The sequence below is a fragment of the Sminthopsis crassicaudata genome, chromosome 1 (genome assembly GCF_048593235.1).
Source record: "Sminthopsis crassicaudata isolate SCR6 chromosome 1, ASM4859323v1, whole genome shotgun sequence".
Taxonomy (NCBI): domain Eukaryota; kingdom Metazoa; phylum Chordata; class Mammalia; order Dasyuromorphia; family Dasyuridae; genus Sminthopsis; species Sminthopsis crassicaudata.
In genome coordinates, this window is record NC_133617.1 from 590268773 (window position 1) to 590286000 (window position 17228).

The 17228-nt window shown below is 31.7% G+C and overlaps 1 protein-coding gene across 11 annotated transcripts in view; it reads right to left on the bottom strand.

Moving 5' to 3' along the window:
* ERBIN (erbb2 interacting protein) overlaps positions 1-17228 on the bottom strand; it is a 167034-nt gene that overhangs the window by 110334 nt on the left and 39472 nt on the right. For all 11 annotated transcript variants that reach the window (XM_074282385.1, XM_074282389.1, XM_074282387.1 and 8 more), the window contains exon 2: positions 15176-15293. The gene's annotated coding sequence lies outside the window, so the exon portion shown is untranslated. The remainder of the gene's footprint in view (positions 1-15175; positions 15294-17228) is intronic.

Here is a 17228-nt window from a genome sequence, read left to right on the forward strand (position 1 = left end):
AATTTTTCACTTTTATAAAATGAATTATTAATCCAATTTTTAAAAATTTGAAGACAGTTCTCAAATGAATAAACAAATAATACTCACTAAAAGCAATAATTAGATACAATTTAAAATAACTATGAGGCAACACATTCTGCCCCATAATTCTTCATCATCATCATCATCATCATCATCATCATCATAAAGCATGAATTTTAATGACCATAAAGTTATAGACAGATCCTTATACATTTTAAGATAAGAGAATTATAAGCCAAAAGAATTTGAGGGAGTATAAATTCTAGGCTAGCTCCCTGAAGATCTCAGGATAAGCCAGAGTCAGGATAAGCAAAGTCCTTGGTCTTTAGGGGGAGAAGTGAAGGAGATGGACAAAACTGCCACAAGCTCTCCACCAACCTCCCTTCTCCTGGTCCTGAGGTAAAGTGAGTCTGGCTTGTCTCACTCTACCCTCACCAAAAGATAGGAGCCAGCATGGAATAGTAAGAAGGGCCATTTTTCCAAACATATGCTAATAGAATTATTGTCCAATAGGTAATTAGCCTTAAGTGCTTGGTTGTCTGATTCAAGCACACCTTTTAAGAGTTTCAACCCTTTATAGGGGAGTATTGTAATTTGGCATTATGGAGTAAACGTTTTAAAAATAATCATGTCTTTTAACTTATTAGAAGTTTCAGTGCTAGGAAAGAACCTGAATTATCAAAAAAAAAAAAAAATGTTAAAAGGTTTCTACAGCAACATTGTTTGTAATTACAAAAGAGTGGAAATAACCTAAATGCTTAACACCAGCAAAATAACTGATGATTTTTCCATTAACATAATCAAATATTATAATGCAATTAAGACAAATATCAGGATTAAAAAGTCTGGAGAGAACATTATAAAATAATACAAAATGAAAAAAGTAGAATTAAGAATACACACTAACTGTAACCACATAAGAGGAAAATAATAAAAATGAATGGAGAGGAAAATTATAATGGAAACAAAAAGAGTGGCTGAAAAAAGCCAAATTATACAATGAAAATGATTCTGAATTGTTATTCTGAATAGTTACAATATTTAACTATTGATATTAAATTTAAAATAATTTTAAAATGATGATCCCTAAAAAGTCTTTATAGAGTACCAATATTCTAGAATACTAAGATAATTATCAATACTAGTAATTATCTATGAAGTAACTTTTAAAATAATCTGAGTGGATAATCATCTGGTCTTTGGGGTAAAAACTACCTAATATACTCAGGTCTTATTTTTTTACTTTTACATTAACAGAAAATACTTTTCATACCACTGTGTTACACACAAACATGTACCATCTGCTACTGTGGAATTATCCTATATGATCTTCTATGTGGAATTATCTCTTTTGCTTGAGAATAATGCTATTGCTTAATCTCATTACTACAGCCAATTTACAAGCATCAATGCTTGGCTCTGTTCCAAAATTCTTAGTAATATGACCCATAAACAACTCAATGAGTAAAACAGTAGCTTTTTACCGTGGAAATTTCAGCAAATCTAGAATGGAATAATAATATTCAATCAAAATAGAAAGTTCCATTTTTAAAAGTGTATGAAAATAATTACTGGCCTATATAAATAAATCCTATGACCTTGAATTTTTACAAAGTAAATTCTTTGAAGTCTTTCTCATTTCATGAGTTAATGATTCAATAGATACTGAGTCAAACAAACAATCTGTATCAAAATATAAGTTAAGTTAAACGAAAGATATTAAATTGTCCAAGAAATAAACTATCAAAATTCTGCTAACATTGTAACTGAGGCCAACTTCTATAAACTAAAAGGGAGAGAATGCATACCACTATGCTTTCCCAGACTGTTAAACCTGGACAGGAAGAGACTTTCAATATTCAAAGAGCAGACTATTAGTAGAACAATGCTAAACTTTCTATAATTTTGGGGAAACAAAATCAAAGAATAAAAGACTCATTAAAAAAAAAAAAAAAAAGCAGCAATAGGAGGTGTGATACAGAGACAACCAAAACAAGAAGTTGGCAATATTAGTGAATCTACAAATCTATTCATGAAATTAAGGAAATACTTTAAAGTGAATCACCAATCCAAGAAACATGCATTAAATACCTACTGTATATCAAGCACTATGTTAAACCTTTAGGATACTTTCAAATATTTTCAGAGAGCTCACAGTCCAATGGAAAACTTTCAAAGAAACAAACAGTATTAACAAACAGATAACAGATTATCAAAATGGATAGCAAATAGATTAAATCATTCACCATTTTTAGAGACTAAGGATTTGTTAACATCTATATGCAAAGTATTATTATAATCACTTTATAAATACTATCTCATATAATCCTTACAAACAACTCTAGGAGGTAGGTGTTACTAGAATCATCATTTAACAGTAGAGGAAACTAAGACAAACAGAAGTCAAAGTGACCTGATTAAAGTTGGATAACCAGAAATAGTCTGAGCCTGCATTTGAACTTAAGTCTATTGCTTTATCCACAAAACTAATCACCTGCCTCTGGGCAAAGAGATTTCCTTTAACTTACTTCTCCAGGCAAAATTAATATTGTCCAGTAGTTCCTAAACTTTTTGATGTCAAGAGCCATTTATGCTCTTAAATATTTTCCCCTTTGCCCCCATAAAAGAGCTTTTGTTTTACAAGTTATATTTATTAGTATTATTGTGAAGTTTTGATGTTGTAGACTCCCTGGAAGAATTTTTAGAAGCTCCAAAGGTACCTAGACTACATTCTGAGAATCAAAAATCTAGTTTAAACATAGATAGATCTTTATGGCAATAATAAGCTCTAATAAGCAAGATGGACCTTGAATCCTGTTTTCATTATTGTATGTTGGTTAAAGTGCTTTAAAAATAAATATTTTTTAAAACTTCAAAACTTAAGACAATTTTTTAAATTACCAAAACAAAAAACCCAGAAATTTAAAGTTAAAACATGTAAAATTTAGTAATTTACTGTTATTATTATAGCACTGTTTCATTTTCAAGTAAGTGGTAATTACTTTCAAAAGAGCATTTCAGATCATATTCATCAAATGTTAAGACACAAGTAACCAATCACACTTTATTAAGTATGTAACATGCCAAGCACTAAACTAAATGATGGGGGATATAAAGAAAAAAGTACTTAAAAGTCTCGGTTCTCAAGGACTATCTTCCAATGGTGAATAATGGTGAACAATGGGTGAACAATACAAGGACACTCTAATGGAGGAGATAATATACATATGAATCAGTATCTACAAGATTAACATGACATAGATGGAAAGGAAGCAACAAAATGAAAAATGTATGCTAAGACATTTAGCATGACTGTGTAAAACTTGTTAGCTAATTCAGCAAAATGTATGTAGTTTTTACCTTCTTAAGAATTTTAGTCATTTTAAGGAAGAATTTATGAATAAACAAAAGAGAGAACACTGCAAGATGCAAAATATTTAATTGATCATATTAAACTAAAAAGATGTTGCACAAACAAAATCAGTGAAACTAAGATTGGAAGCTGGAAGAAAATTTTTTATACTAAGTATCTCTGATGAGGTCTTGTTTCTCAAATAGGTAAAAGAAAAGCCAAAAGTTATAAGAATACAAATCATTTCCCAATTGATAAATGGTCAAAAGATAGGAATGGGCAGTTTTTAGATGAAGAAATCAAAGCTATCTGTAATCATTTGAATCCTCTAAATCATTACTGACTGGAAAAATGCAATTGAGAATGATTATGAGGTATCATCTAAATGATTGGAAATATGACAGAAAATTAAAATGATAACTATTGGAAGCTAAGTGGGAAAACTGGGACACTAATACACTGTTAGTGGAGTTATAAACTGATCTAACCATTCTGGAAAGTAAGGACTATAAAAAGTGCACACATCTTTTAATCTAGCAACATCACAACTAGGTTTGTATCCCAAAAAGATTTTGTTTTAAAGAGTAAAAGACCTATATATACAAAAGTTTTTGCAGCATTCTTAGCAAAGAATTGAAAACTAAGGAAATGCCCATCAATTGGGAATGGGTGAACAAGTAGTGGTAGAAGGGATGAAATACTACTATGCAACCAGGATGATTTCAGAAAAACCTGGACTCACACAAACTGATGCAAAGTGAAATGAGCAAAACCAGGAGACTACTGTATAACAATTAACAGCAATACTGAATAGTGATCAATTGTGAATGATTTTAACTATTCTTAGTAATAGAAAAATCCAAAATAGTTCCAAAGAATTCATGATGAAAAATGTTGTCCCTCCTTTCCCCCCTTGAGAAATAAATTACTGATGGAGGTTTGTTTTTGGTTTGCTTTTTTTTTTTTTTTGAGGGGAGGAAAGGTGGGATGGTCTATGTTTACATGTACAACTTATATCAAATTGCTAGCCATTTCAGGGAGGAAATAAGAAATAAAATTTGAAACAAAATTTAAAAACCAAATGCTAAAAATGTTTTTATATGTAATTGAGAAAATATAAGATTTTTTAAAAATAAGAATGTTATTATTGCCCACAAGAAGTAAAATATCTTTAGTGAATAAACAAAATAGAAGGAAATACAAATAGTACTTAATTCTATTCAACAAACATCAATTAAAAAATGTATAATCATGTATAAAACTAGGTGCTGGAAATATATAGACAAAACTAAAAAATACCAATCTCTATTTTCAGACTTTACTTTCAACTATGAAGATATGTAACATAAACACTAATGACAGATATATAGACTAAACACTTGTGGTTTTGTTAGTAAAGAAAATCCCTACAAATATAGGTCAGCACCTTCTGAGTTACACTGAGAGGTTAAAAGTAACTTCTATAAGGTTGTTCAGCAAGAGTGTCAGAAATGAGACCTGAACACAGAGAACCTAGTAGGTTCCCTACCCACTCAAAAAGGATATTTACCAAACTCTTAATAATCCTTCAAAGCCCAACTATGTGTGGGTAAATGAAAGACAACAATAGCCAAATAAATGCTGCCAGTGATATACAAAAAGGACTTTGTACACCTTGAGCCCACTATACTGTGATAGATAAGAATCAGAAGACAGTTGAGCTTGGATAATACCATTGACTCGGTTAACATCCTTCCAGTAGGATGACATTGTTCTTATAAATTTTTATTAACAAAAACAAAATAATAAGACAGTAGGAATTTAAAGAATATATGTATTAGAAATTGTTCTAATGGTCAACTTAACCTCAAAGTAAGAATGGCACTTTATGTTATGGTATCACAAGAAGACAAACATACTCTATATATCAAAACAGAAGTAACTCCATCTACTAGAAAATGCTACAGAGCGCAAATGGTTCTGATGACTAAAACAAGCAAAATACAAATGGACTGAAGACATGAATTCTTTCATTATGTGTCACTACTATGACAAAACTGAAAACAGAACTAATTATATATAGGAAAAGGCTTCAAGTTGTTTATTTTTCCTTTAGATCCATGATATATACGCTAAGGTTTAAGTCACAAAATGTATTACTGATGATTGCAAGGCAATCATTTTTTTAAAAGTGGCCATCTTCAACAATGAGATGAACCAAATCAGTTCCAATAGAGCAATAATGAACTGAACCAGCTACACCCAGCAAAAGAACGCTGGGAGATGACTATGAACCACTACATAGAATTCCCAAACCCTCTATTTTTGTCCGCCTGCATTTTTTATTTCCTTCACAGGCTAATTGTACACTATTTCAAAATCCAACTCTTTTTGTACAGCAAAATAACTGTTTGGATATGTATACATATATTATATTTAATTTATACTTTAACATATTTAACATGTATTGGTCAACCTGCCATCAGGGGGAAGGGGTGGAGGGAAGAAGGGGAAAAATTGGAACAAAAGGTTTGGCAATTGCCAATGCTGTAAAATTACCCATGCATATATCTAATAAATAAAAAGCTATAATTTTGTTTAAAAAGTATTCCTATATCAGAAAAGAAGTTGAAAAGCTGCTAAAACCTTAAGAAGGCAAAAAAGCTGAAGACCCTGAAATCACTGAAAATCTTCACTTAATGAAAACTTTAAAAATTATACCTATTAATAACATAATGAAGATGATGTCCCAAATGATTTTGAAAAGGAAATGGGCAAATCTTAATGGCAATTCAAAAAAGAACATTTTAACTTTGGTGGCATGAATGAATTAAAGTCCAATAAACAAAGAACAGGTGGCGCAGTGGATAGAGCACTAGCCCTGAAGTCAGGAGGACCTGAGTTCAAATTTGGCCTCAGACACTTAACACTTCCTAGCTGTTTGACCCTGTGCAAGTCATTTAACCCCAATTGCCTAAAACAACAACAACAACAACAAAAAAAAAAAAAAAAAAAAAAGGATTCTTTCACAGTATTGACTGGAGCACAAAAGCATTTTAGAACCTGAACACAACATCCTATGAATCACCTGGTGCACTGCAAGAAAAGTAGGGCAAAAACACAGGCACTAAATACCACCAGGGCAAAAGGAACTTCAAAAATCTACCAAAAGGAACTGAAAAATTACATCAATATTTGATAGGCATATGCAGTCATACTAACGTAAATGTGATTCTGTCCCCCAAAAAGCATCCAAACAGATCTGGAAACTAAATGTACCAGACATCTTAGCTATCCTTAATCAGAAATTGAAAGCAAAAATCAAAAGCTGAGGTAAGAGAAAATACCACATATCTATAATACTAGCAACCCATCAAAGATAGGTCAATTTTGTGCTTATGTATTTTATACAAAACATGCACAGCTTGTAAAACTAAATATATATAAATGCTTAAAAGAAAAACACTCTGTTGGATTAAGGGCAAAAAGGGTGTATCCCCTAAATCTAAAGTATATCAAAGGCAACTTATCACCTACCCAGTAATTAATGAACAAGCTAATCAACTTCTGACTCAATTCCATCTCATAGCTTATTTAAGTACTGCAAATTAAGTTTAGTGAGAACATTAAGTTTGATGTCTGCATGAAAAACTTTTCTCGATTTTAAACGTCTCAAAACATAATGTAATTAATAATTCAAATAATACTGGTATTTTTCAGGAATACCATGCAAGTCCATTATAGTTCTCTTTTGCCTTAAATCCATTATTATCTCTTCTACACAGAACTAAGAATTGACTTCCAAATTAAAGAAGGCAAACAAAAACATTTTATTAATCACTCAACGTATACATGGATAATAACATCAAGCTAAATAGCTCCACAAACATACTAAATAGGTTCTTTATCTCATGGAATCTTTCTTCAATAATATCAAAATATCATTTAGATTCAGTAATTGAAAAATCTGGAAACTACATAAAGAAAAAATTGAACTAGTCAATAAAGAAAATGTCTACAAGTGCCTTGGTCTCCTCTAGTCAAAACAGATGAAGCATAACATAGTATGAAAGAGTAGTCTTAAATTCATTAAAAGATTCAATGGCATACTAAAACCAAAACTGAATAGGCAGAAGCAATTTAGCATCAATGCAATTTTAAACAACTGCAAAATAAGCATTAATATCGCTAAAAATTATCCTAATAGCAACCCAATCATTATTAACAATTTCCCATAAAACCACATGAAATGCAGAAGAAACAGCATCATGGAATGAAAAGATGAAATATATTGAGTGGGACCAGGTAAAGTTTTCTCAAAAAGTCTATGAGATGGAAGGTCAGGCCCCATAGGCCCAAGTTGCAGGAAGTCACATGATCTCTATTCCCAGAGATGCATAGGACTGGAAAGGTCACACTATATATAGGTCTAAGCTTCAGGAAGTGATGTAAACCCACAGGAAGCAGACAACATTGCTGCCCATTGGTCAATAATGGTTACTTCCTTTTTAGTCTATCCAATGAAAAGATTTAAGTCTTTTGCTATTTAATCAGATTCACTATTTCCACCTTACTAGACTAGGCACAATGCTGGAAGAAGGAAGCAGAGAGGCTTTATGTCTGCTCAGGTGTACTTGGGCCTCTCCTCACAAGGACAGAATAAAAATGCTTCCTCTATATGTGAAGTTGCATCTGGGTAATCTAGCACCTGTCCCACACGTATATGATGCTTATTATTCTGTCTATGACTAGATGCAGAGCTTCTTAAAACTTTTTCCACACCTGAGATATATAGGTATATACAAATCAAACATTTATACTGATAATAAAGCATAATTTCACAACCCTACATTCAACTATGAGACTCCAGAAGAGGTCACGAATCACAGTTTAAGAAGCTAGTTTCTAGAGTAGTGCTAAGGGAAGAGTTCAGTGAGACTACAGAGATTAATAAGTTTATATCCTAATACTTTTATTCAACTACAAAAATTAGTTATTTTATTCACCAATGAAAAAGTTCAGTGAACACTAAATATAAAATAAAAATGAATTGTTTCTATCTGAATAAATTTGACAAAGATAAGAAATTGCAATAACGATGGCATTTACAAATGCTTTTACATGCTTGCAAGATACTTTATATATATTATTTTAAACAATTCTCAAAACATGAGGCTGTGTACTATTATCATACCCATTTTACAGATGAAGGAATTTACAAATTAAACTGACTTGCCACAAATAAAAAGTGTTTGAGACAATTTTTCCTGACCTTGAGTCCAGTGTCCTACACACAACAAACAAGATAATCTGAGGGGGGAGAGGACACTCATGTTGAGGGATGAGATAATGCTTAGGAGATAGCATCTGAGCTGAACCTAAAAGTAAAAGACTTACATAATCATGTAAGATAATGTTTAACTAAATAATGGAATTTTGTTCATGACTGGAAAAGACCTCAGATCATGCAACTCTCTCCATCTCCCTCTCCTCTAGAAACTCTACAAACTATTCTACCTTTTTAATTCCTTTTTGCTTATTGTCTCCTTCCTTTTGATTGCAAGCTCCATAAGAGCTAAAACAGTCTTTTTCCCCCTAACTTCCCCATCTATAAGCTTATTAGCACAATGCAAGGCATACAGAAGACACTTAATGATGGAATTTATATGGTGGAGTAAAGGTTGTCAAAGTGCTTACAACCCCTTTTTGTCTCACACACACACAATGTAACCTCACAACAATGCTAAGAAATAACATAGTATCAACCTCATTTCTCAGATAAAACTGAAATAGGTCAGTTAGAAGACTTGTTCAAAATTACACAACTCATAACTCTCTTAGATCAGATTTGTACTCAGATTTTCATAATTCCAGATCTCATGTCTATCTACTACAACACCTAGCTGCTTTATAAGTATAATTATTTATAAACTACATATTTTCACTGATATATTACCACATATATTATGACAGGATTATTAGATTAACACTTAAAATGTAAATATTTAATCATAATTCTCTTAAATATATTATTTTAAAATCTGAAATAACTATTAATAGAAAAGATCTTTGTTTGCTCACCAATTCAAATATATAAATTCCATTTATTTTGATATTTGGTTTTATGGGCTGTCATAATTAACTGAAAAATATGTAAGAAAAAAATCAGACTTATCTTACCCATCAACTTTGTCAATGTGTTTTTCAAAGGGACATGCTCCTTGAAGGTAAGGTTCTAGGTTCCAAGAGTGACTATTTTGAGTAGGTACGAAAGTACAACAAGAGTAGGTAACAACATACCCAGGTAGATCCTGAAAACAGATAGTCTAATGAAATTTTGTTTTGGTGTCTTGTTTTTTAATTGGGGAGGGGCCTAAAGGAGGGAAGAGAAGTATTTTCTTAGAATCAGATTTGTAGATCTAGGATATTTATACACCTGGCTACTTGAACCCCAAGCCCACTGGCACTAAGTAGCTATCACTGCCTTTCACTGTTTTGATCTTTCATTCTTCTAATAAGAGAGGAGAGAAAATCTTGGATGGACAGGAGGGAGCTTATGCTGATGCAGCTCCAGTGAGAACAAGAGAAGGGAAGGCAAAGACGTTTAAAATCTAGATAGAAATGACTAGGGAGGAACTGAAATAACACAGCCTAAACCATCAGAGGAAGAGGGCACAGCAGAATTTACCAGTTACTCCTTTTGGACTCCTTCCTTACAAGAATACGGCATGGCTCTTTATTTCTCACTAACATCTATAGCCTCAGCATCATAGCAACAAGAAGTGTTGGATAGATTATCTATGGCAGGAGTGGGGAATGTCCAGCCTGGGTCACAGGCTCATGAAATCATTTGCTAAGGCAACTGAAGGTGATGATGGGTTGAAAGATAGGTACAACAACTTCCCACTGTTTAAGTTCTATATCTTGATTTTATCTAATCTAAATTATGTTATAAATATCCAAAAAGCCCTTGGCAGAAAAAAAAAGTTCCCCACTCCTAATCTATGGCAATATTCATTCGGGTTAATCTCAGCTTCTTAAATTGTGGTTTACAGCCCTATATGAAATCTTATAACTGAACGAGGGGGTCACAAAATTATAATTTATCATCAGTAAAAAAGCTACCTTTTAGTGTGATTCAAGAAGAAGATAATGACAGAAGTCATCATCTGACAAATATGAGTGGAAAAATGAGAGTTTTCAGCAAATGACAGTCAGTTTCCTCCCAAGTAAAGTATGAAGTAGACTTCTCAGCTAAGAGGTGGGAAAAATAGGAGCCACAGGTTTGAGGAGGCATAAAAAGATTTGGAAAGGCAGCTGTGGTGAGTGGGATGATCAGGGAAGTATAATAAAAAAATAAAACTTATTTTGATTCAGTTAAGGACTCAGTAAGTGCAATGTAAATATGAAGTGAACCCAAGCAGAATGATTTTATGATTTTCTCCACCTTTACATAGCAAAAGCAGTAGATAATGGAAGTGATTTAAAGCTAAGGTCTGGCAAAGAAATTAATTGATATAATAAAGGTCTGGCGAGGGACTCTAGGGTAGATGACAGTGTAGAGTTGAACTGGCTAACCAAAGGGCCAATAATGGGAAAGACAGAGTTCAACTAAGTAAGGGAAAGAACTAAGGGGACAAAGAAATGAAAGAGATAGCATAATGAAGAACAAAATTTGGAATTAAAAAACAGAGAGGAAAAGGTTTATTCCTATTTTGAACTCACTTAAGAGTTAGGTCAGCTTGCTTCTTATCCAGGAACAGGGCTGTTTCTTTCAATCAACATTAGAAATAACATGCCTCAGCATTTCTCCAATGGTCACCACCTGATAATCCCTTCAAATGGACTGAGGACCTTCTTTAAATTAATAATAATGTTTTACAATCTAGGTTTTCAAGAAATTACTTCAAACTCCTAATCAAATTATTCGGCCGAACTTTCAGACTTCAATAGGATCTTGCTCTGCTAAAACTATCTTTATGTCAGTTTTCTCCCCAAAATGTTATCTATCTTTATTATTCACCTCATTCAACAAATTTGCATCCAAATACCTTTTAGCTACTTCTAAAAACCCAAGGTTTTGCTATCACTGAGATTGTATCTTAATTGTAAGGGGGGAAAAAAAACCTGAAACATAATATTTTCTGATTTAATGATCTCACCACTTCTCCTAGGGAAAGATTTCCAAGCTTGATGGGTGAATAACATGAGATATCCTAATTTGTAGGAGAACAAGAGCAAGAACAAGAATTATGCAAGATAAGAAAGTTTAGATGGATTACAAACTGCACATCCAAGGGAATATTGCTAAAATATTGAAATGTCCACAACTTTTTTTTAGCTGTCAATCATCCACTGAAGGAAAAATAGGCAATCTACATGTATCTTATGCTTCAGTAGTAAAATATCTCAGAGTTTAAGTTTTTTTTTCCAAAGTATTTAGTAACCACATTTATATACTATTCTAAGATTTATTAAGTTTATTAACTTATTCACTTATTAAATAATATTGAAAATTATTTTTACCATCACAAAATGTTTACTTTGTCTTAACATTTTTAGAAATAGTAGCAGCTCTACAATACAAAAACTTTGTAAATATTATGATTTTCAAAGTGCTTTCTTTCTAATAATCATGTAATTTAAGTAGCACACAGTTGTTATCCTCATTTCATAAATGAAGGAACTGAGGCTCAGGATGGCCAACTGGCTTGTCTTGGGTCATAAAACAAGGTCAGTGTGGAAGGCAGGTAAAAGAAAAATAACTTAATAACTGTGATCATTTCAATGACCAAATGAAATTCCAGAATCACTTAGTCAACAAGCATTTATTGTTAAAATGCTTACTATGTGCTAGGCACTATGCTAAAATACAAGGATAAAAGACAGGCTTTATTTTAAAAAAAAAAGTGAGTTCTTTAGGAGCTCACAATCAATGAAGGAGATAAAACACAAATAACTACATATTAACAAGACATATATATATGATAAACTGGAGATAATCTTTTAAAAAAAAAAGTGAGTTCTTCAGGAGCTCACAATCCATGAAGGAGATAAAACACAAATAACTACATATAAACAAGACATATCTATCTATCTATCTATCTATCTATCTATCTATCTATATGTATATATATATATATATGATAAACTGGAGATAATCTTTAAAAAAAAAAAGTGAGTTCTTTAGGAGTTCACAATCCATGAAGGAGGTAAAACACAAATAACTACATATAAACAAGACATATATATGATAAACTGGAGATAATCTTAAAAAAAAAAGTGAGTTCTTTAGGAGCTCACAATCCATGAAGAAGGTAAAACACAAATAACTACATATAAACAAGACATATATTTATATGATAAACTGGAGATAAGCTTAGAAGGAATCACAAATAAAATGTCCTATCTTCATGAAGCAAAGAACATATAATACGGACGCAGATAAGCAAACAAGAAATCTATCCAATATAAGATAAAATAGCTGTGCGAAGAGAGGACATATAATTGAGGGGGGTCAAGAAAAGCTTTTCTAGGAGGTGGCACTCTAGCTGAGTCTTAAAGAAAGATAAGCAAATGCATTCCAGCCAGGAAGAGAGATGAAATGTTTTATGTAGTAAGAAGAATAGTCCCACAAATAAGACTTAAGGAAGTATTACTTGGGAATACTGGGAAATAAATATGATAACATCTTATGAAAAGAAAAAAAAAAAGAAGGAATCACAAAGAGCAAAGTTTGAAAGTAATATGCTGACATGTTATGAATTACTTTTAAAAATAGCCAATTATAGAGAATCACAGTTTCAAGGACTATCCTCTTTCTTCTTAACTGTATATGAAAATGCTTATTTTAATTTATATTTTTAAATTTAAAAATCATCTGAACTGATGCAAATACTTTATTTTACTCCTAGAACAAATCAAATGTACATTTTTTCCTTCCCAGATAATAATTATACAAATGATATCTACTTACAAAAATTTAGCTAATTTTACTAGCTTGTATCTCCCAACTCTGGTCAAGTGGTTTCATTCGTCTAGACGAGCAATCCCCAGGTTAAAAAAGATGAGAATCCATTACTGACTTACAAGAAATACACAAAAGCTCCTGAACCAAGGTAAGAAGTTATATGCTGAACAGAATAATGTCTCGAGTTCTTCACAGTACAGCTGCTTTCCCTCTAGTCATCCAAAATTGCTTTTACCAGTACTTCAGTGTCAATCATCAAAATTACTTTATTTTCTTCCTCTCTCAAGGTTATAAAAATAAAACAATTCGGATCTCCTGCATGTAAGTCAGCTAGTTGTTGAGAAGAATCAGAGAAGACTTAATTTAAACTAACATGTGACTCATATGGATCACATCTGGGTCTTTCACATGGTATATTGATTAATCTAAATAAATCTATATTTGATGAAATTTTAGAGATTTTTTTTTTTTGCCTGAAATTGCTTTCATATAAGTCCCATCATTTAATCTATTCTGCCTATGTAAAATGTATACCTTGAGAATAGGATAAAAAATGAGCAGAGTAAAAAGCTGCTCTGAAATTCCTCTTAAAATTCTTCGAATAAGCAGCTCCAAGGTTTGAGCAGAGAACTTGCAATAGGAACAGAAAGATAATTCATTGCTTCCAGTTCTTTCCTTGAAAGAAAGCATAGTAGGATAATCTACCATTTCTACTTTTGTGAAGCTTAAGTCCCAGTTTTAAATGTTTCTTTATCATTCAATGAAGAGGCAAAACTTATCACAGATGGGAAATGCTATGACATTAATGAAGTTAGACTCTCTACTCTCTAGAATTTTCCCTGTTCTAGATGACAACAACTACCTAGTAAAAGAAGAAAGAGGAATGACACACTGAGAAGCTTTTTCTTCCACTTATGTCTCTATTCTCCTTAATGATGAGAGAGCTTTTAGTGTAGTGGCATAAAAGTCATTAGAATTCTTTTCCTAGAAAGAGTTACCATGCATGCTTACTTAGTACACAACCTAGTTAGGTGTAAATGTTTTATATTCTATTTCACCGCTAAAGTTGATCATCCTATGAAAAGTTCATCCTGCTTCTCCACTTATGATACAGAGGCAAGATTAGATTTGACCCTTTTTGTCTAATACCCTTGCCTTAGTTTTCTTATTACTTCTGACCACTCTATCTTCCATTTTGTTTCTGTGATGCACTACTACCCTGCCCTCAATCCAGTTTATCAGCCTCCTCCTTTCTGATCATCTGGCATATGTTTCTAGACTACTATTATTATTATACCTTCCTGTCCCTATGACATTTTATCTACATCTAGTCCCATTCTGGTGTGACTACAAAAAATTGAATGTGTGTAGCAATGTTGCATTAATGTATATTAATGATATAAACACTGTGCCAGAAGTAATCTAAATTCCTGAAAAATTCCAGGTTCACAGTTCGAATTACAAATCAACCTTATTTTGGAGCCCTTGATTCCATTTATACATAATTTTGTACCTTAAGTCTCAAGGTTAATGAATTGTTTGTATTTATCCTGAACAGGTTAAAATAAATTAAAACCTTACAGTACAGTAGGCAGAATACCCTGAACCAGATCACTCCTTAACTAATCTGGAGCACAGGATGATAAGAATAGAGAATAAAGAATTCTTTCAACCAATACTTTCCACTAGGTTATCAAATTATCCCTTCAAAAAGTCTGCCTGTTGAAGTCAGTTGAGGAAAAGTTATCTTCTATTTCAATTTTTTATAAAGAAAGCAGAATTATATAAATCATTTATTGCATCAACCATAAGATTAAATTCCAATTTCAATTGACTATATGAGTAAGTCTTACCCGATTACTCCACCTCCTCTTGCTCACAATCAAGGATTCAATTTGGGATCTTAGATCTTTGATTCACCATAATATTGAAAATGTCATATAACTATCCACTGATAGTTGTTCCTGGTCCCTGTATTTAAAAAACAAACAAACAAACAAACAATTTTTAAAAATGAGTATAAATGTTTCTGATTATATAACCATATTAGCAGCCCCCCATCACTGAAAAAGGAATGATAAAATGATATGGGATTCTAAAGTTAACCTAGCTTAAGAGCTACATAAGTGATAAAAGATAAATTCAAGTGTCCATGCTTTCAAAGCACTAGAATCAATATGAGGCTTCAGAAATCTGGCCCTGGCTTTGCTATTAGTGATGTCATCTTTTACAAGTTAGCTAAGTTCTCTGAACCCTAGAGTTACTTTACGTGTATTCCAATCTTGGCAAATTTTTACTAACAACACATCTGTAATTTGCAGAATATATATATATATATATATATATATATTTTTTTTTTCTTTCTCCTACCTGAATCCTTCTCCTACTTCAAATTCCTTATCCCTGCTTCACAGGCTGAGACTGTAGAAGGTATAATGTCCATAGAAGGGAATTTAGATATTACATCATTCCAAGGTATAGCTTAGATGAGGAAATACAGGGACAACATCTGATATTCCTTTTAGCTCATTATAGATAGATAGATAGATAGATAGATAGATAGATAGATAGATAGGCAGATAGATGTGGCATATTATATGTATATATATATATATATATATGTGTGTGTGTGTGTGTGTGTAATATTTATATGCCAAAATTCAATGACCATATGGACATAATATGTAAATAACTACTAATTTCACACTAATTTTCTCATATTCATATACCAAGATCCTAATATAGATTTAGTGAATTTTATAATACCAAGCAAAAACCAAGGCCTAAGCTTTCAATCCCTCTCCTATTTCACCTTTCAGTTTTCAGATTTCTCAAAACATTTTTAATACTTACTAAAGCACTAAACCATTATGATTATATACATATATATATTTAAAGAGAAACATATTTAGCTTTTGTTTCATTTATTCTAATACAGCACAATATAAAACATAAATGGATGGGGTAAGGGATAGAAAAAGAACTGCAGGAAAAAGTATGGACATGAAGACAAGTTAACTATTCCAATTGGATAAAATTAACCACAAAATAAACAAGAAAAAATTAAAGAGGTTAATAGAATCTTAGAAAACTTAGATATGATAGACCTCTGGAGAAAACTGAATTGAAAGGAATATATCTTTTTCTCAGGAGTATATAGCACTTACACAAAAACTGACCATGTATTAGGGCATAAAACCTCACAATTAAATGCAGAAAGGCAGAAATAAATTCTTCCTTTTCAGAACACAATGCAATGAAAATTACATTCAATAAAGGATGAGATAGACTGAGAAAGACAAGACTAAAAAAAAATTGGAAATTAAATAATCTAATTCTAAAGAATGAGTGAGCCAAACAAGAAATCATAAAATCAATATTTTCATTCAAGAGAATGACAATAATGAGACAACACACCAAAACCTATGGGACACAGCCAAAGCAATCCTTAAGGGAAATTTTGTTTCTCTAAATAATTACATAACAAAATAGAGAAAGATCAATAATTGAGCATGCAACTAAAAAAGTTAGAAAAGAAACAAATTTAAAACTCCCAATTAAATACTAAATTAGAAATTCTGAAAGTCCAAAGAGAATAAAACTGAAACTAAGAAAACTATTGCACTAATTAATAAAACTAAAAGTTGGTTTTATGAAAACAAAATCAAAATAGATAAACCTTTAGTTAATTTGATTAGAAAAAGAAAAGAAAAATGAATTACCAGACTCAAAAATGAGAAAGAAGAACTTAATACCAATGAAAAAGAAATTAAAGCTGTAATTAAGAGCTATTTTACCCAACGATATGCCAATAAATCTGACAACCTAATTGAAATGAATGAATATTTATAAAAATATAAATTGCCAGATTAACAGAAGAGGAAATAAATTACATAAATAGTCCTA